Genomic DNA, 22,419 nt, shown 5'->3' on the forward strand with positions numbered 1-22,419 from the left:
TCATACTTCTTATAATCACATTTTCATTTGCTGCATTTGGCTGGCATGTTGAATACTGACATTTAAAACTAATCTATTAGGAGAGGTATTGCCAGGATTAAAATTAAAATCAAGGCAATATCTCTCAGAAGAATAGGTGGGTAGCAAAATATTTTGTGGATACTAAATACCTGATTATATGAAGGCCTTTTAATTAAATTGGACCTCTGTAACCCACACCTATAAATGTCCATTTTATTATATATATGATTACTTGAGTTCAAGTTGCTGAATATTCTGTTCCAGATGCATTAATACATTTTCCCTAAACCATAATGTACATGCGACATTACAGAATAGTTTCTTTTACAATATATTTAGTAGACCTGTGATTATAATTCAGCAGTTTGTAATGCTAATATTTTAAGAAGGGGCAACACAGATTACAACATATAATACCTGTATATATTGTTTTCCTACTTTTCAAATGTAACCATGACAGATGAATGTTGTTGGAAAATATATTTCTATCTCTTGTGTGCCGTAGTTAGTCTATACCTCTTTCAGTATGATAGCTGCAGCTTCATACTTTGTAAGTTGTACCTATTTTTGTAGCTCCAAAAGAAAAAGAGGAGTATATCTGCCTTATTACATTAAACAAAATTATCTAGCTCCTTGTGGTCCAAAATGCCTCTCTCTGATCCAGTGAATATGTTTCCTTTCCTGATCCTCTTTTGCTCCATTACTTTCTCTCTTAGATTTGGTGTCAGCCTTCACAGGTTAACTTTTGACATACTGAGCTCCTTTCCTACCCTTCCTCCAACCCCTGAAAGACCTTCATAACAGAGCAATAAGCTGAATTAATGTTGTACTCTGGCTGCACAGGAGAAGAAATTGCCTCAGCTGTGGCCTGTTGGTTCTAAACCCAGAGAAACACAATTTCAAATATCCTGGGCACCAGATTTTATTTTCCGCAAGTGCAGCATTTACACATGCACCCAGGACTGTAGCACATTGAACCGGGGCTGGCCATCCTGCCTGCCCAGTTCGTTTCTAACCTGGCTCAACATGCTGCAGCATGAGGGTACAGCAGGGGCACAAGGGTCCTTCAGTGCAGGGCTAGCCAGCAGGCATCGCCCACACAGAAGCACCCTCATGCTTCAGCCAGCTCTGTTAGTATCTACACATGCATTGTGGTGGAGTAAATAACTCCACCATAGGATAGCACTTGTGTCTGGCAATACTAACCTATGGTGGAGTTAATTAGTTTATTGCATCCTAACAGTACTGCACATATAGAAGGTGATGTTTTATTGCAGAGGCAATTTGGCAGCTCTGCAGTAAAAGTCCTGTGTAGACGCACCTCTTCTGTATGAGGGAAGTCTAGAGCTTCTGTTTCTTGCTGTCTGGGTAAGTGCCCTAGCCACTCAATTATTGGAGCAATAATATGAAAAAGACCTCCTTTTTCTGCTATTCATGAGTTTTTGCAAGGCAGGATTTTTTGACTTATGTCTACTTTATGTGCATATGCCACTGCAAAGCTGCCTGGCGAGCAGGTACCCTACTGTAAAAGTTTAGCAGCCACAGGAAGCACAGGTAGTATAATGGCAATATAATATATATAATATAACTTTACAAAGGTAATGTAATGGCAAACTGAACATGCCAAAAATGTTACTCAAAAACAAACATTTGGGCACATAAAAAGGCAACAAAATTTGGTCCTCTGTTCCTTTCAATTGAACAAGGAATCAATGATGAGAGAATACCTCAGAGCAACCAGAGATTGTACTCAGTCCCTTAATATAATTCCCATGGGCATGGTTATTGTGCAAATTCAGTGGTTTCTTTTTCAGTGCTGCTCAATGTTAGTAATAGATGCATACCTATATATATCATTTAACTGGGGCTATAATTAGGAAAGGAAAGTACTGTATTTACCTGAATCCAAGACAACTCTGAATTTAAAATGACCTGTCTAATAATTAGATTCAATCCATGGAGGCAAGCCTTGGCGGGGCAGAAGTTAGGTTGCTTGGCTGCCCCTTCAGACTGCAGGGCTAGCCGGCAGGCAACCCCCACAACTTGCCCCCTGCCCCTCCACCACCTTCCCCTCCCCTTCTAATGCCTACCTAGCCCAGCACCTGACCTCCTCCACAATGCCTGCCCGCCTGTCCTCCCACCTGGATTCATGGCAGCCTCTCCCCCACCCCAACCTCTGCTCTCCACTTACCCATACCACAATGCTTAATTTTGGCTCCATCCCAGCCCTAGCCCCACTGCAGCCTGAAGCCTAGAGCATGTGGTTGCTTTAGGTCCAGGCCAGCTTGGTAACAACTGTTGCAGCTACAGCAACTCCAGTTGGGTCCTGGAGCTGGAGTCTGACCAGGAGCTGCTGCCACCACTTCTGTTGCTACTGGAGGGGGCAGAAGCACTGGTAGCAGCAGCTCCATGGAGGTCAGAGGCAGCAGTGGGTGCAGGCAGCAGAGTAGGAGACAGCAGTGAGGTACACAGCAGCTGCAGCTGTGACCCCAACCTGACAGGTTGAGGCTGGAGTTGGAGCTGAAACATCTGCCTGGCCCTCTGCCCCCACCCCTGGTACTCATATCCAAGTTGTGGGGCTTCCCCCCTATGTTAATGAAGGGGCGAAACCCTTATCTTGGATTTGAGTAAACACAGTATTCCTGAGGACAGTACAGCACAGAGAGAGGTTCAGCCTTGCCTGAGACTTGCATATTTTTTCAGGTGATCTGTTTTGAGCGCACTTTTTTTTCTGAGTATGTTGTCATGTTTCTCTTTTTTTTCAGTTTGCACTCATGTTTACTACCCATATGTGCTTTTTGTGTTTGCTGACTGTTTTATATGCCTGGGTTCTTATGTTTTTTGGTGACTTCTTATATTTATAACCTTAGGCGGTGTTTCCTGAGGATTGGGAATGCTTTATTTCTGCTGAACCTTTCTCCTGTTTTATTTTATACTGCATCCATTATTGTAGAGAAAATATTAATCACGTTTTGGGCCATTCTCTTTCACTATGAAGTGCTATTAAGAAAGGCTATGTAAATATATTGAAACAGATACATTGCGTACTGGAACATGCAATAATCAGAAATGCAATTAACAATATTTGCAACTCCCACACTAAAAAGCACATTCAATGATAAACTTGAAATAAATCATATTTTAGGATGAGGCTTTGAGTGCCTATATGATTTTGAATAAATTTAATGAGACCTTTTGCTGCTAAGCTGAATTAGATGCTTTTGAAATTCTCACTTGAATTAGATACGCAAATACTAATCCCTCACCAGAAATCAAATTCACACACACATGTATCTTTACTAACCCTGAATATAGACATCAGCAGTTCAGAGAGGATTCCAAGAATACTGAAGCCAAAAAAATATTTTTTTTCTTTAAAAGGAATCCAGAAATTGAGAATAAAAGGTTCAGTTTCTCAGAGGCAGTCATACTGATTCCACTGAAACACTAGTCTACCATTTATTTCCTTTGTAAGCACCATATTAAAAATGTGCACCCTACCACTCTACTTGCACCATTTATTTCATCATTTATTATATATCCAATATTAGAAAGCATGTGTAGTGCAGCAAGCCCCACTAAGGATCCCACTTGCAATTAGAAACCAATGTAAGAATGTTTCAGCATTGCTTGATGACAGCATGATACACAGATTTTTGTTCTTGCTTTTGTTCTTACCCATATCATCATGAGAATTTTTCCACAGAAGGACTCTAAGAAAAATCAGCCAAACATAATGAATATATGTTTAATTATAAGAGAGCACTTCTATGAGAGTAAATATTATTCAAGGACAGACTGATGAGTGCCAACACAGGGTTTCTTGGATAAACAGTTTGCTCTTTTATTACAGTCAACTGGACCATATAATCCCATTGTGACAGGCTCACACCAAGTCCAAGTGGTTACAGGTACAACCTCCCTATAATCAACCATTCCTTTTATAAAATCAGCAAGTCATGACAGGTGAAAGGAAGAAGTTGCATCATGACCAGGTGAACAGGGCACACACACTACCCATCGGCAGCCTTTTTGGGTGTGAGCCTGTCACAATGGTATTGACCTGGATTGGGCTTCTGTTGGGCACTACTTCCCCTACATCCCACCCCTTTCTCCTCTAGTATTGTTGTTGGACCTTGATGATGAGTTTGCTTTCCACTTGATTTGTCTCCTTTCAGGTGCTATGTGAGGATTGAATTTGCTTAGGACGGTAACCATGCCGGTGCCTCAAAAGGATCATAACAGGAAGAGGTAACTGAACTTAAATTGCTCAGGCTAGTTGGCCAGGCAGGGCATTGGTGCCTTAGCATTCACTGAGTCTCCCCCAACCTTACTGAGGTGATGAACTTGGTTCTGGGGTGCCTTGGGGCACTACTTCTAACTGCTTTTGTCCAAGCAATTTGTACTAGTTGGCAACTGCTTCTGTTCTTCAGGTTTCCCTTCTTGAGTGCCTCACAGGAATAGTGCTGCTTGGACTTGCCCAAGCTGGCTTTGTGCGGGACCCATGCTCCCTCTCACCACCTCCCAGGGCACTCCTAGTCCATCGCCTTCCCTGCCAGTTGTGCAGCACCAGCCAGCTGTCTGTGCCCAGCATCCCCTGCTTTTTTTGTTTTTTGTAAAGATCATAAATTAAATTGTCTATTAGAATTATGCTTTCCATGAGGAATTACACATATAACCTCCCTGCAGTTCATTGTTGCACTTTCAACACAATCAGCTATCTTCCCATTAGCCAGTTCCTTATATTCCTATACTGACCTCTATCTTAAAAACATAGTTTACAATGTCACATAATCTATCTTGATTGCCTGAACTCCATTTAGATTAGATCTACTTTATGTCTTTTCTATAGGAATAGAAAGTTATAAAAAGAAAGTTATCTGAAAGATCTACCTTTCAGTTATCCTTATCCTCATATCTTTACCCATGGCCGTCTGCCATCAGTAAGGATATTAGATTTATTTCTGGGTCTCAAATCTGTCCTAATAAATGCAGGGAGGAATCCACTAATTGACCTTCATGTCTAGATAACTGACACTATTAGATTTCCAATTAAACATTAAGAAAGATTGCATGAAACTTAGATGATCTTCAGCTAAATTCTTCCAGTTCTTGCAATTCTTAGAGGAAGTTTTACAAGATAATGAAGAACAACAGATGGCTCAAAGATTGGTACCATGGGGAAGGTTTGGGAACCATTTATGAAAAGGACTGTACCTTTTTCATGGAAGGGTATACAGTATATGGCATCCATTCATCAGTAAGTGATGGTGGCTAAACTGTAATACCCGGGGTTCTAGCCCTTTGGGACTGAGGCTGGTACAACTGATAAGGAGAACTCTAAATATGAAAAGAAGGCTGGAATAGACTCATGTAATTTCTACCTCTGGTTTAATATGGAGGAAGGAAAAATAAGGCAAATAAGTACTATTAAGTAGTAAAAGAGATCAGAGATAAAACAGAAAGTTCCCTGTCATTAGAAGGAAATGCCCAAGATACAGTCAAGGTTTCTCTCATGGGTCCCAAAAGCTATATATATATCTGTCATTCTAAATGCCAGATTATAGCATTAGTATAATTAGTAGCAGTAGATTCTTGTTCCCTTTTGAAAGTTTTCATAGTGATCCCTAGCCACCTCTCTCATCGTTTTTAAGGGTAGGTTGAAAACATGAAAACAATAATAATTTTGTGCAACTTGTGAATGCAGAGCTAGCAGTATCACCCAGCTGGTTCTGTGGATATCTTTATAAGGTATTAAATGATGAAATGATCTAGCAAGTGAAATAGCCTTTTAGGAGTATTTCTGTAAAACGTAGTCACTGCAGGTCTGACATGAGTTTAGCATGCAGAAGATCCCCATCATTTCCCTGACTCATCAGCTATCTGTCCCCATTTCCTTTTCCTGCTCTGCAGGATAAGCAAGCCCTGAGCAACTCAGTGCAGCTGTTGGAATAGACAACAGATTGCCTTCTGTTGTGCAAGCAGACAGTTCAGCATATGCAAGGAGTAACCCTGCATATCCTCATTCAGTATGAGGCCCCCTGTGGATAAAGATTCTTTGTTGTTTAAAAAAATATTTAGGAAAGGTCAAGATATTAAAGTTTGAAAAATAGCTGACTGAGCACACACAGTTGCTGCTTTTCATAATGTTCCTACATAACCTTGAAATATTCATAAATATTTTATGAATGTTTGCAAAGCCATGTCCCTAACATTCACTAAAATTCATATAAAAGTGTTATGAATGCTCTTTTACCATGCCTTTCCATGGACATAAAATGAAGCTTGTGATATTTATGAATTTCACGATTGTAAATCTTTATAAATATTTCATCAAATATATATGTGAGCTCACAATGAATAATCATTATCAGATAATGAACTTTGTGAACTCACCTAAAAAAGAGATAGATTTTCCATGTGAAAGGTTAATTTTTTTTCTGAATCTCTTTGTTTCGTTGAAAAAAGAGTTAATTTATCCAAAGCAGTATGATGTAAACCATTCTTCATGACCCACAATATAAAAAAATCTGGATGAAAATAGAAAAAAAAAATTGATATTATACCTGTAGCAAAACCTATGCACAAGGGATAAAGAGGTTTATAAATTTTTGTGAGCTCCAGAGCATTTTCTAACACTGTTCTTCTCAAAGTACCTTTGAAGAAGTGTCTTGGAGAAGGAGATGAAAAGGAACACTGGGGGAGAGGAAGAGAGACTTCTTATCTTTTTCTCCATAGTAGGTGAGAGTGGCTATGGTACTCTACTCACATAGAAAGTAGTGGATCAAGATTTTCCACCTTCCTCATCTAGCAAGCATTTGAACCTGGGTCTTCTGTGATGCCCTAGCACAGGGCATACTAATCACCATATCACAGGTCAGCTACCATTCAGAATCTTCTCCACTGCTCTTTTTGAGGCTGACCTAATAAAATACTGGTTAGAAAAAAATGTATGGAGGACAAGATAGGGACTCGGAACAAGAGCCCAGCCCAGTTCCTTATTAGGCTAGCAGCCATCTCACTGATCTACACACCCTCTGGCTTGCTTCTTTCCTCCTGGCTTTACGTGTCTTTCCCCTTACCTCCTTCATGTGAATACCTAAGACAGGAGCTTGAAAACATGTGTCAGCAAAAAGGCTAAAAAAGTTTGACCTGTGGTGTGGAGGTCAGAGCGCTATGATTAGAAATCAGAGGGACCTAGGTTTAAATATCCCCTGGATTAGAGAGTCTTAGAACCCAGGTCCTCTAGCTTCCGAGTGGCTGCCCTGGCACTCAGCTATTGGGGAGGAAAGGACAGGAGCATAAGTTCTGAGTGTCAAGGGTTTGGCTGAATACATCTGGGAGACGTTTAAGGTCTCTTCACATCCGTAAGGAGTTCACATGTATGCTTGGCTGTGGACATGGCCAATGTGTGGCCTATTGTGTATGTCTAATCCATAACCATATGTTGTATCTATAACCGTACCTGTAATGACCTGGAATAAAATTCCTACTTGCATGTAGGTTCCAGTACAATACCATGTAGAAGATGAAATACAGACAGTTGTCAGATGAAAAGGAAGAGTACAGAATGCTACCCCTACTATTTTTTTAAGAGATGGTGGAGGCAAAACTGCTTTAAAAAAAAAAATCTAATCCTTTGGATATGTTTGGTGTTTTCTACCAACAAACACCAACTTAAGCTTTTCAGAGAGGTTTCAGACCTCTGTCTAGGTTCAGATGAAGTGTGTCAGTTTCCCCCCTAGTCTAAATCTCTGGAGGGACTTCAGTGAGGGGGCATCCTCATCTTATGCACACCAACAGCAAAAAACTCAGTACAAACCATGGTAGCCAGGCCACTTGTACTCAGAAGAAGAGCTAGCGCTGCCTACCTTTTGAACATTAGCCTAAAACACATCCTGGTAGTGGGATCTGGGTAATAAGCCTTCCTCAGCCAGAAGGAATTTGAACACTCAACTTCTGCAAGTGCCCCCTACCTACCAAGTTATAAAATAATCTTGAAGGAGGAGGGAACCCTCCACCCCTCCTCCTTTGCTGAAGCTGCAGTTTTGAATTCATGAATCATTGGGCCAGAAGGTCAGCAAACAAGAGGGAACTTGAATTTTCAGCCTAGTGATTGCAATATTCAGTGGAAAGGAGAGACGGATCTGAAAAATATTTTTGGCAAAATGTCTAATGGAAATGCATAAACAAACCAAACAACATAACCCCTGGCACTTGTTCTACAGATAACTGACTAACAACGAAGATAGAGTGAGGGTCTATTTCCCATTCTGTATAGAATAAAAAATGCTTTTAAGATGTATAACTTTATTAGATATGGTTATACAAGTTCTTTTGCTTTTAACCAGTCTGGGATTTATCTGTACATCGCTAAAGGCAGAATGGATATATCTCTTTCCATTATTTCAATTTAGGAGGTTGTCTAAAAACATTTCCTGAGCACTCCACTTATAGCTTTTGACTTCAGTTGGGTTAAAGGTGAATGATGGAATATACCCTTCTGTATTTTTAGTTATGAATATTTATATTTCAGATGGTCATTTATGGTCTGCTAAATTATGGGATCTGTTCAAGAAATGACTTAATTTTATATGTTCTACTTTAAGAAATAAACTTCAACATGCTTTCTGTTTTATCTTAAATAAAACACAAGCTTTTTCTTATCATTTCTAAAGCCTGTACATTCCACCTTCACCATCAAACATCAGCTCCTAGATACTTGTCATTGTCTTTGTACATAAACAGATATATGGTTTGTTTGAAATATTTCTGTTTTCGAGTCCTAAACAAGGAAAGGAGATATACTTCTTTTAAAAGGGAAAAATGATTTTGTTTTCCAAATAGCTAAAGAAGACATATATCCAGTTTAATAGTTGTAATGTATAATTACACCAGGGGTATTTTTTCTTTAGAAATTATTTAGGGGTGAGAGTGGTGAAGCTAAATAGCAAAAGAAAAAAAAAGAAAAATCATAAATGTTGTTTTTTGTCCTACTGCAAACACACAGTGTAAGTCAAAGGAGGCATATGAAAGTGTTGCAATGGATTATATTATCAAAAAGACTCATAAATCAGGTATCTAAGATATATAGCAACAGCAATAAATTAAGAAAGACATGTAACTTTTTTCCCCCTTTTTCATGGGTCACATTGGCATGCCTGTAGCTACAGACAAATGTCAGATAAAATATAAATCAATTCCTCTCTAATATCTCACATTAAATGTTGCAGAAGATGGGGGGTATGGCAGTTATCATTTTGCTGATTGTTATTCTAGGGATGGTTCCAAGTATGTATCAAATGTGCATTTAGGCCAAGTTGTTTCTTTGGCTGTAATGTGATTTTAAAACTATTTGTGTTGGTATGTCAAGCTTTAATTTACAAGAGTACTTGCAACCAGGAAGTTCCTTTCAATTCAAAAGCTGAAGGACCAAATGCATCAAGTGTAAACAGATTTAATTCAGAGGAATCTAGATTCTTTAATAATATAGAGGGTCAGAGCACTATTTTGACCTCTTCAGCCTCTCTTCCCCTCACCCCTTTATTTTTTATAGAGAGCATAATGTTCTTTGCAGTAGTGTTTACTTTCTGAGACATATTTATCTGCTATCGTCTGGTGCTTGTGAATGGAAAAGAGATGACATATTCATGAAACCATAATGTGGATTTTTTTCTTCAATTAATATGTCCTATTCAGAGCCTACCACTCATTGCCTCCCATCTTGTTTACAGTCATGACAAGGCTATAAAGTCTCCACTCTCTTTCAGAATATACCCCATCTCACAATGTCTCCAACATCACTTTTTTTTTTCTCCTTCCCTTGATTTTCATTCCATTTTGCCTGTTTGTGCAAGCACTGCAAATGAAGTGTTGGGCATCAGGTTCACAGAAAGATACTTTTTCATCTAGTGTTTCAAAAACTGTTCTGTTTCTATACTCATCTTTCTTCACACCTCTTAATATGTGGTTTAGGCTATCAATGTCAACTTCTGAATTTCTACTGAAACATCACTATTCAAATGTTTTACTTCATCTCTCAATCTCTTTTACAGGGATAATATAATGGGACAGCCATTCTGAATGGTCTGAAAGCTCAAGCTTTGTACCATGAGAAAACATTTTCTCCCATGGTATGGGTCACTGTTAGGAACTTGGGCAGGTAGCAAAGGTCATCTGATACACAGATGTAGTCCATGGGCAGGATTTCCAAGGAGCCTGGAGTCAGGAGCTGAAAGGTATAATTCGGATGTCAGTGCCAAAATCAGGGTGAAGCAGGAGTCAGAACCATGACAATTAACCAGAACCAAGTCAGGGTAAGCCAGAGCCATAACTGGAGTTGGGATATGCCAAACTTCAGAGCCAGAGTTATGATTCACTAGAAGTAAGAATTGGGAAGACCCAGAGCAAAATCAGGGTTAGCCAAGAGGCAGGGCCAGAGATCCAGCAGAAGAAGCAAGAATGCTTAGGGAAGTCAGGAGCAAGTACCTGGATCTTTACTTGAACATGGTACTGCAGGATGGGCCTAGCTTTTAAAGGCTGGAGAATATGGGGCGCGTTGACTGTGACCTCAGGGAATTAGCTGCCCCCATTGTCCCTTTCTGACCAGCTGGGCGCAGGGCATTGGCCTAGGATTGCTGCAGATGACACCTTTTTCCATGCAGCCTTAGGGGATGAACTGTCTTGAGACTCTGACTGGGACTGGCTTGACCAGGGCTCTGATCAGGTCTTGTTACAGCAAGACTTTGAACTACAGGCAGGTCAGCCTTACCTCAGTCCCTGAACAAATCATGCAGCAGGTCCTCAATGAATCCGTTTCTAAGCACTTGGAAGAGGAGGAACAGTCATCATGGATTCACCAAAGGCAAGTCATACCTGACCAACCCAATTTAGTTCTATGTCCAGATGACTGGCTCTGTGGATGTAGGGAGAGCAGTGAATGTGATACACCTTGACTTCAGCAAGGCTTTTGTCTGCCACAACATTCTTGTGAGCAAGCTGAGGAAGTACAGGTTGGATGAATGGACTGTAAGATGATTAGAAAACTGGCTGGATCATCAGGCTCAGATGGTAGTAGGTCAATGGCTTGATATCAGGTTAGCAACCAGTATCAAGTGGAGTGTCCTGGGAGTTGGTCTTAGGGCTGGTTTTGTTCAGTATCTTCATCAACAATCTGGAAGATGGGATGGAATTCATCCTCAGCAAGTTTGTGGATGATACCAAGCTAGCTGGAGTAATAAATATGCTGGAGAGTAGCATAGGATTCAGAGAGACTGAGACAATTGGAGGATTAAACCAAACAAAATTCTTATGAAGTTCAATAAGCACAAGTGCCAAGTCCTGGACTTAAGACAGAACAGTTCTATGCACCAAGACAGACTAGGCACTGACAGGCTAAGCAACAGCTCTGCAGAAAAGGACCTGGGAGTTACAGAGGACAGTAAGCTAAATATGAGCCAGCAGTGTACCCTTGTTGTCAAGAAGCCTAAGAGCAAGCTGGACTGAATTAGGAGGAGTGTTGCTAGATCAATGGAAGTGATTATTCTCCTCTATTCAGGACCAGTACCCCTCTACTAAGGACACATCTGGAGTACTGTGTCCATTTTTGGGCACTGAAACGGTATAGACAAATTGGAGACAGTCCGGTAGAGGGTAAAATAAGGGTGAGAGGGCTAGGGAACATAACATATGAGGAGAGGATGGGGGAACTAGGCACATATAGCCTGCAGAAGAGAAGACTGAGGGGAGATTTAATAGTAGCTTTCAACTACCTGAATGTGGTTCCAAAGAGGATGGAGCTAAATTGTTCTCGGGGTGGTAGATGACAGAACAAGGAGCATGGTCTCAAGTTGCAGCAAGGGAAGTGAAATTAGATATTAGGAAAAACTCTCATTAGGAGGGTAGTGAAGCACTGGAACATATGACCCAGAGAAGTTGTGGAATCTCCATCCATAGACGTTTGTAAGACCCACGTAGACAAAGCCTTGGTTGGCTTGATACAATTGTGGGTACTTACATTTTACATCTAAAAATTGGGGATTTTTTTGATCCAAGAAAACCAGAATTCCTGCTGATGTGTGTCATTATTTGTTCATTTTTAAAGCATACTCTCCTACAAAACTTCTAACGCTGGGGGAGGGTATTTCAAGATTTATACTTTCTCAGCCTGCCATCTTTTTGGTTAATTATGTCATTAGTAGAGTTGCTCAGTGATGCATCAATATTTTAATGCAGTGGTATACCAATTTTCTTGAACTGCTCAGTAGTATATTAGGCTTACCATGACTCAAAGGTAAGCTAAAGGTACTTCAGCTGTCAAGAGCTAGGTAGCTTCCATTAAGCACACAAAAAAACAGCTTCTTTTACTATGGATGGCAGAAACAAAAAAAAGTTTACAATAGTTTAAGTTGAACTTGTTATATAATTTAAGGAAGATAAGTGAGTCTTAGCTTGACTCCTGGGGATAGTTACTACCAAGCTTCAGATATCTTAAGGTGGTCTCTCCATACATTTATCTATTGAAGGTATATAGCCTTTTATCTTTCTATACCCCCTCTCCTCATTATCTCTGCCTTTGCTAAGCCCTTATGTCCAGGGCCCCTGCCCAGTCTCTGTTACTACTCAGACTCAAACCTGCCTGAAACTGCACCCATTCACAACCTGTTCTTTATGATAGGCTCTATTTTCTGCTATAGCCTGCAGACATTGTCAGCCCTGGAAACAGTGATGTCTGGGGGATTGAACAGGTCAGAGAAGGAAGGAGACAGAGCAGGGGGAAAAGGCATAGCCAGTAACAGCACTGTTCCAAACACCATAAAGGTTAAAACTACTCACATCAGCTCCTGAAATCCGGAAACATGCATGCCTTTCTCCTTCCTGTCACAAATTTGTTAAAAGTGTCTTCTGGGGTGTCATTCAGCCCACTTTCTTGTTAAATCAGGGGTAATTCCATGAGTGTTAACAGAATAGCATTCAGCTAAATCAGGTTTAAATAAGAGGAAGAAAAGTTTTTTCCAGTTCACATCTTATGCTCCAGCTAATGCTGATTAAAACCATCTAGTACCAGGTGTATACGGTACAATTAGAATGGTGTGAGGTCTACACTAATGAAAAGCACCGCAAAAAGCCCAAATGGGCTATTAAGAAAATTGATGGTCACTTGGACCTAGAAAAACATCTGCTATGCCTTGTTTTTCTTGGTTGTGCCTCTTCTGCAGTCTTCTAGGAATGGGGTGGGGGGATGTGCTTGTTTATATACGATTTATGTACAATCACCAGGGATCTTGGTTTTCTCTAATAAAAAAATCCCCAATTTTCAGATGTAAAAAAGTAACCCAAATGCACATTCTTCTGTGATTAACATGACATGTCTCTCTATATATATAGTCCTGTTTCATTTTAATAATGGAAAATTGTGGATTTGGGGTTCCTTTTTTAATTGAATATTGCTGATTTTTTTTTCATCAGAGAAAACCAGGATCCCTGGCAATCACTATAATTTATAGTGATTCTACATCCACTCCAAAGATCTCCAGTAACAGGGTAAATTTTCTTGTGCACAGCTAAACCGTATTTGTTCTGCTTTAGCAAAGCTATTTCAAAAGTAATAAAAATCTAGGTCTGGAGTCAACAGTTTGCCAGTGAAAGACCTCAGCAGGCCAGTGAGCTGGCTCATCTTGTCTTTCTAAATATTAAGTATTCAAGTGTTGAATACTAGGAGTGATAAAATGTTTCTTGAAAATCATTTTAGTTGAATGTGCTAATCTAACCTGAAAATAGCATGGGAATATATGTTTATACATTTTGATAGAAGTTATGGTACCAGTTACACATTCTACATTGTGCCAAATTAGATCTCCTCATATTTTTAAATGTACACCAGATAATTAAGGATTCATATAATTAGGAATACAAATAAGGAAATATAATTATTGGGGGAGGGGAGGGTTTGTCCATGAAGATGTAGTGTAATTACTTTGTATCCTATGATTGAATAAGTTATATCCTGTTGAATAATAATCCAGGTGACACTGCTTTAGCTTTAGGCAAAAAACAGGGTAGATTTGAACCTTATTTGCCAACTTAAATCAGAGATGCATAGCATAAACTTTTGTAAACAGATGATGTGTACTTGAAATAAACACACTGCTTATCAAAGTTTATGCTATGCATCTCTGATTCCATTAGTCTATAACTGTGGTTCTCAAACACTTTAGACCCCTTGATAGACTTGAGTCATCCCTCAGGAAGTGCAAGCTTTTAGCTTTCACTCTTTTTTTAGTACAAAAAAATACAGAATATCTGTTGCAAATAACTTCAGAAAAACTATGGATTCCTATTTGAAAATACTGGATTATTTTTCTGAATCATGTTTTCACATCCAACAGTGCTAACATTGTGTAACACCCAAAGCACCCTTGAAAGGATCTCAAGGCACCCTGTTTGAGAATTACTGATCTATAAGGTGCAAATCTACTGTGCCTTCTGCTTGCCTTCAGGGTAACATGGCTAATTATAGCTCTCTGTTCTTAGTTTTAGCCACATATGAACCATGAAATCACAGCTTTAAGAGCTATAAGCTGCTGTATATGTTAGAATAGACATTAAGTCAGAAGTCTATTAATGGCAGTATAATATTAACTAAATACTGATCATTTTTTAACAAAATGGAGATGCAGAGCCTTCTCTTTAATGCTCAGCTATTTATGGAATCATTTGTACCTGAGCAAAGTGAGTGTAAAACATGACCAACTCTGGGTCGTAACATTTTATACCTATTTGCATGGGAGTAAGTGACTACCTGTAAATGGCCAGCATAAAATAGTGGAAGAGAATTGTGTTCCATTTTGAACTCATTTCACTTTTTGCAGGGTTTCTCTTTAAAACCTTTTAAGTATTAAGCTTGTGAATTCTCTGCCTACAATTTTATGAGGAACAAACAAAAAAGCAACTCAAACCTGTGCATGATATCTCCAATAGTAACAATTTGTAATATAAGCTTATGGTTATCATGGGGCAGATCCAAGAAAGGACTTAAGTGCCTACAAATGACTATGGATACTGTTACACCCATCTTATAGGTCAGGGTTTGGGAAAATATGGCTGGTGAGCCAAAAACAGTCCTCGAAACATGTGCTGGTACCACTGTGTAACCAATAAGGAAAATAAACGAAGGGGAGCCTGATTGTAGCCTAGCTGGGGACAGAATCTCCTGCATTATTGTTCTTGACAGAGTAATTTCTGTTTAGTAAAAAGTGCATAAAGAGTCCAAAGAGCAGGGACCAAAAACAAGGACACCACTATGTTTATACACTAAAGTGACTGACTTTCAGAGAGCAAAATCTGGGCTATTTCAAAATGCTCTACAGACTAGGTATGTCCGCACATGCATTTACACTGGCTTAAATTTACTATGCAGTAAGATACCGCTCAGTAAATGGGAATAGGCTGCTATCTACATATGCAGGCATCAAAGCGCATTAACACTGTGTAGATGCCTTACTGCTCAGTAACACTGTGTGTGTTGACTGACCAGGACTAACTTTAGTATCCAGTCAGTCCACACACACAGTGTTACTGTGTAATAAGGCATTTACATGTGTGTTACTGTGCAGTAACTGAGCAGGCATAAAGCAGGCATGATGCAGGTATCAAATTTACACTCAGGTCGGCATAAGTCACCATATTTACTGCAGAGTATGAACATGGATGTGGAGACGCATAACTGTACTGCACAGTAATTTTGTTTACTGTGCAGTAAATGTGCACATGTAGACACACCCACTATGTAGGAACTGTTCAGGCAACCATGAAACTGCAGCTGGTCTGTCAAAGCCATGATAGACATTACAACTTGATAATGCACTACAACCCATAACATTATACACATGCATGGGGTTAAATCTTGTTTAGGGGGCCAATCATAGCATGATATCCAAGGATCCTGGTTTTCTCTGATAAAAAAAAATCCCCAGTTTTCAGATATAAAAAATAGCATTTTTCCATGATCAAAATGAAATACCATTAATATTATTAGTGGCGTTTCATTTTAATCATGGAAAAATGTGGATTTGGGGTTACTTTTTTAATCCAAAAATTGTGGATTTTTTTTAATCAGGTTCCCTGCTGATCTGAAAGATTGATAGACATAGTTTAGCTGAACCAGATGTAATTGATCCAGGTTCTGTGACTGGTTTTCTAATGGCTATCACTCAAGTGTGTACATGAATCTACTCTGTAAAAAACATCCTGGCATGTAAGCACCATCCAGTGGCATAATGAGGTATATAACTTAACACACGTGACCAAATGAACATATATCACCCTTGTTGACATGGGCATGCATCTAAACTGGATACAGTTGAATCGACATTTAGATAAATCACTTGCATGTGTATCAATGCCTTCAGATGCTTGTCAGTTTTATGGCTGCTCATAACAGCCTTGAAATTGGTTTGCAGCCAGCTGGGTTCAGGGACCTGTGTTAACTTTACAGTTTGTGAAGGTGGTCCCTCAAGTGGGCACTGCTTTGTGACAATTTAGGTCCAGTGTTTCAAATTTGGGATTTGAAAGTCCATTTGGCATGAAAGTCTATCTCAGGGGCTCTTCAGTCCCAACAGGATAGAATGTCAAAATTCAGGGTTTGTCTCAAAAATCCAGGACATTTTGTTGCTTGTCTTCAGAGACATACTAGATCCCACTTGCTTTACTCCTGGCCCTATAAAACTTGCTTATTTGCTGACAGATTAGGAGGAGTTCCATCAGCTAAGCCTGTAACCTAGGGGTTAGGGTGTTCTGCTTTCCTAGTAGGGGTAAAATGATTATTTAAATTGTCTCAGGCCAGGGTGAATCTACAATTGATGCTTTTTGCTTCCTAGGCAAATGGTTTAAACCACTAAGTTATTAATAACAGGCTGGTACTGCCTCATCCAGCTTTGTTTTTTGTTAAAATGCCTATGGTTTCTGTGAACTCAGTGCTATTGATATATGTTAGATCTACAAGGAAATATACTTGATGCGCTTATCCATTGTTGCTGGACTCATGGGCTCATAAAATGAGTGGAAATGGCTAGATAGATCTGTTTAAATAAATTAACTGCTGTAAGTAGGGAACCTTGCAATACTGCCCTCTTTGTCTCTCTTTCAGTTGCTGAATCCTCTGGGTTCCCAAGAAAGTAGGAAAATACAAGAATATATGGATTTTCCTAGGTCTTTGTGCAAAACTTTCAGCAAGATTAATGCAGTTGATTGTAAGTGCTAATTTCATATACCTGGCAACCCATAGACTGTAATTAAAATTGCTAGTCAGCTCTTCCCAGCCCCAACCCCCAAAGAATGACTGTGACCTCCTAGTTATGATCTTTTTATTCTCAGTGAAAAAGTTGGGAAGACAGCTAGTTTTTTAATTAGTCTTCCCCATTTGGGAGATCATCTGATTTGACATGCAGAATTAGAAAGTAAAATCACTTAAGAGTTACCATGTAAAAGTCCCCTACCCCTCAGGCCTTAGAAAATGAGCACAGAATTAACCTGGAAACATTATTATTGATATTACTAATTTAAAATGAGAAGCAGCTATGAAATTTGGGGAGAAACTGAAATTGAAGACATTGATTTTGATTCCTCCCTTGATGATTACTAATGGAAATTAAGTAAATCTCTTATCTATGAATGGCAGAAGAGCCATCCCTCCCTCACATGCAAGCAGAATTCATTCTCATTCCTATTATTTTTCTGAAAAAAGATAGAATTTTCAGGTATTTCAATAAATATATTAAAAGGTAGAACATAACTGCAAGTTTTCCCTTCTTAACCTTTATCACATGACTCCCTTTTGCAGACTGCAGTTTGTTTTATTAAAATATTTCTGTAAAATCCCTGGGGATAGTGGATACATTTTTATATGTATATATTTTCCTCTATAACCTATCCACATATTTCTTGTAACATTCTCATTTGACTTGGTTAAAATAAGCATTGTTTTCTCCTGTTTCTTCACATGGCAACTCTTCTGGTCCTTAATTAGTCCACACTTACACTACTGCACTTTCTTTGCCTAACTAGGAGTGAATCAGTGCATTGTGGAAACATTTAGGTAGCTATCCCATTCTTTGGGCTTACCATAAATGGTTAGACTTTTTATTTTTTCCCCCCTAGGACTTAAGGGAATATTTCACAAAAAACATTTAAATCAATGTCCCTTTTTTAATTTACTGAGGCCCCTGGGTTGATTATATAGAGTTGCCGTACTACTAAAAAGATATTAACCCTATTACATATGGACACAGACCATATTTAGAGACAATCATGGACATGTCTACTCAAGCAAAATAGGTTGTGTTTGAAAGTGTTGTTGAAGAGTTATGGCATTTGTTAAGGTAACAGAGACAAACAGCATAAAAACAACAGGGTTACTATGACCTGCTAATATGCCCTTTAACACAAGTTATCCTGACTATACAATGTAACAAAGTGCAATGTTTTCCTAAAAATGATGACAGCTAAATATGCTTTTATGACCTCTGTGTTTAAAAAAAAAAATAAAAAAAATGATCAGTATTGTCTGAGTTCAAACATGATTTGTGGAAAGGCTTTGCATGCTATTTTTAACTTTTAATATTATGAGTTCCAAAATCCCTTATCATTTATTTTTAGCACCTCAAAGAAAATAAAGTATTTTCTCACCTTCCACATGTACCTTTTTTTCCAAAAATCAGTTGCTGGAAACTTGGGCTGCTGCTACTCAGTTTGTTACTGCTATTTATAAGAATTTTAAAGGATTTTTTTCTTCATTCAGTTTTCAAAAGCTAAGCATGTATCTTATTCTGGGGCATATTGTATGTAAGAAAATATGATAATATATTTAGAGCATTATATTGTTTTCAGGATTGTTTTCATTTTACCTTTTTAACGCTGTCTTTCACTTCAAAGAAAAGCATGAAATATGGCTTCATATATGTAATTATATATCCTTAAATTTTCCAACATTATTGCTCCTAAATAGAAATGATCTGGTTTTGAAACGTGCTGAGGACTTACAAATATGGGAATTGCCAATGCCAAATACCTTTGAAAATAAGACATGTATTTACTTTTGCACTTTCCTAGTTCTCGCGCAATGAAATCTTAGTGTAATTTAAAACAAACTCAAAGGAGGAGAAAAAGCACAGAAGAGCCACATGAAATACCAAGTATATGTCATCTTCAAAAAAAGTATCTCACCAATAAAGAGCAAACAGAGGAATGAAAATTAGGCTAGCAAATTGAGCAGAAGAATACCTTCATGCTGTAGAAAACTCAAATCACAGAATGACAAAAAACTAGATGCTTTCATCAAGGAGAATCTCAATCATTTCTTGACAGCCTCAGGGATATTTTCTTTTCTTAGTCACCGTAAAAAAATTAAAAGGAAACATGTAGGAGCAGTGAGACGATGAAGACTATATTTGGAGAGTGAGAACATAATGAAAATATATTTTTATACTTAATTAATATCTGCCAGAGTAGCATAAAAAAATGCAAGCGATTGTCCTAAAAACTGAATTATATTGTCAGCTGGTTTAAATGGGCATAGATTAATGGAGGTCAGTGAAACTACACTAATTTAGAGCTGACAGTCTGGCCTTCTACTACTATTATGGCAATTAGAAAGAGCAAATATTGATTAACATCACAGCAGAATAAATTAAATATCCATTTTATGTATATGTGGAAGGAAGCAACTTTTATACACATGAACAAGACTGAAGCCCTTGTGTAGAACCTACAAGAATGTGTGTCTGTGTACATACATACATACTTGTAGATTCAGTTGTGGGCAGTTTGGGGCTTCAGTTTTGTTCATATGCATGAAAGTTGCTTTCTTCCACATGCATACACAAACATAAGCCTCCAATTTCACAGCTCTCAATAATAAGTAACACACATTTGTTTAAATAGTTTTTCAGAACAGCCCTTACATCATTTTTGCAAGAGACATTGATTTAACATGTTTCTTTATGGGAAAATAAATATCTCCTGAATGAAAGGCTCATTTCAGTCTTTCTGAACACTACTAACATGACATTTTTCTTCAAAACAACAAGAAAGGGGTGACACCTTCATTAAATATTTTGAAGACTATTTTTAAAAAGGGAAATATGGTACTTTAAAATTGCTTAGATGTCATATATGGGATGAAAGGACTTGAAAGCTGCAGGCCCAGCTCCCTGTTGTCTTGTACCATGCAATATTTTTTCCAGCTGTGCAAAATGGATGTAAATGTCTATTATTTGATGATTTCCACAAGTTTAAGTCCATAGGTTCAAGTCCATGGAGAACCAGATTCTGTGCTTTTAGACTTAGTCATTTTCCTTTCCATTATTTCTTTTGTTGAAACAAGTTGTAGTTTTGTCCCCCAGGTTAGCTGGGCTTTCAAAGAATATCTTTATTCCAGGGAACAACCATAGTGATGTAACCCTGACAACACTTTCCCCATGGCAGCATCATGCCTTTTGCTAGTGGATTGGCAGAAGTAAACTGAATCCATAGAAAGAACCAGTTTTAGCACAGGGAGTTCCATGAATATCATTATTATAAATCTATATAAAAGTTCTGTTATGCATAAAAGTTTTGTACAGCTAGAAGAGGATAGGCTTCCTTGCATTGGTTTACTTGTTTGTTTTTTTGCATAATACGTATCTGTTCTTTGCTTGATATATAAGAAAGAGGAGTGCAGCACACAGTGGCTTTGTTCATGGGTAAGCTATTGTAGTATGATCCCTCATTGTTGTCCACTGCCTACAAAATACTAAGAACACTAATAGAGAAAATTCTGACTTGATATATTTAGTTTTGTGTTAAATCTTAGTGAAAAATGCCTAGAAAAAGATATAGAGAACTGTAAACCACAATATACCAACTAATTATAAGGGATCCTAGTTTTCGCTGATTAAAAAATCCCCAATTTTTTAATTTAAAAAGTAACCTAAAATCCACATTTTTCTGTGTTTAAAATGAAACACCACTATACATATGTATCCCTATATTAATGGTGTTTCATTTTAATCACTAAAAATGTGGATTTAGGGTTATTTTTTACATCTAAAAATTGGGGATTTTGTTTATCAGCGAAAACCAGGATCCCTGCTGATTATATTTATTTTTATATGAAGGTAATTGGCCAAATTCTACCCTGGTTTACATCCTCTCATTTCAATAAAGCTATATGATTATTAAGAGCACAAATGGCCGATGATTTTAATTGTTGTTTACTTTCATCTCCTTTTGTTAACTTTTCATCTTTTCATGTCAGGTATGAATAATCACACAAACACATGCACAAAAATCCTTTTCTTTAAATGCTTCTGAAAAAAATAGAAAAATAGATATTTTGGTGGAGATAAATCTTAATCAAGAATATAATAATAGACAGACAGGGTTTTTCTTTCACTAGTATGTCTTCACACATGGTCATCTGGATAGACAATCAAAGGCTGGTGTTGAACAATGCAATTGCAAAAACTTGGAGACTGCAACAGAAGCTAGACACATAACTGCTCTCTGCTTCCTTTGCTCTTTTGGGTCACTGATTTCTATTTGGTTATGCCAAGATTAGGTAAAGCTAAATACGTTCTATTAAATTGTGATTGTATTGTTAGAAATGAAAATTATTATACATAGCCCTACTAGGTCCATTCAGTGTCTGGACCAGAATTCTGCCATCTATTATAATACTACTAGTGAATTTCTCATCAAGAATGAAGGGGGTGGGGGGGCATGCAGGGACGGAGCACCGCCACCCACCACCCCATGTCACTGCCGCCTCCCAGGAGTGGAGGGAGAAGCTTGCCCTGCCATCCCCTTCATCCCCCTCTGCCAGCACCCCACACTGCCACCATCTCCAAAAAGCAGGGTTGGGTGGGTGAGACCAGTGGTGCTGGCCTCACCCTCCCTATCCCACACTCTGTTCTGTCTGTTCCCGCCATCATGGTTGTGCTCGGCTGTCCCGCTCTGTCCCTACCATCCCATCTATCCCCCTCCATCACCACCCTGCACCGCCACTGCCTCCAAGCTTGAGAGTCCTGAGAGTTCCTCCTCCTACACTTCACATCCAGCCTCACAACACCCCCTCTCCCCTCACATCCAGCCAACTGTGTGTCTGTCTGTGCAAAGCACTCTGATTGGTTGTTTCAGTAAGCATTTTAACTGGCTGTTGAGACAACTAATCACAGTGCTCCAAGAGCATTATGGATGGACAGATAGATTAACTGAGCCCTTTATATATAGAGAATTTTCACTTTGCAGGCTGGCACTAACTACATTCTTCCTCAAACAACACTTTGGTGGTTAGTGGGAAAAAAAAGCCATATTGTCAATAAAAGTTGTTAATGGAAAAAGCTATATCTAATATCACATAAT

The 22,419-nt window shown here is 38.6% G+C and overlaps 1 long non-coding RNA gene across 1 annotated transcript; it reads left to right on the top strand.

Annotated features, from left to right (window-relative positions):
• Positions 1-504: 504 nt before the first annotated feature.
• LOC109306455 lies at positions 505-21,019 on the top strand. Its single transcript, XR_002099999.1, has 3 exons — positions 505-517; positions 10,778-10,781; positions 20,932-21,019. It is a non-coding gene; the product is annotated as an uncharacterized LOC109306455 (long non-coding RNA).
• Positions 21,020-22,419: the final 1,400 nt, after the last annotated feature.

This window comes from Crocodylus porosus, unplaced genomic scaffold, assembly GCF_001723895.1.
Source record: "Crocodylus porosus isolate Cpor-Errol unplaced genomic scaffold, CroPor_comp1, whole genome shotgun sequence".
Taxonomy (NCBI): domain Eukaryota; kingdom Metazoa; phylum Chordata; order Crocodylia; family Crocodylidae; genus Crocodylus; species Crocodylus porosus.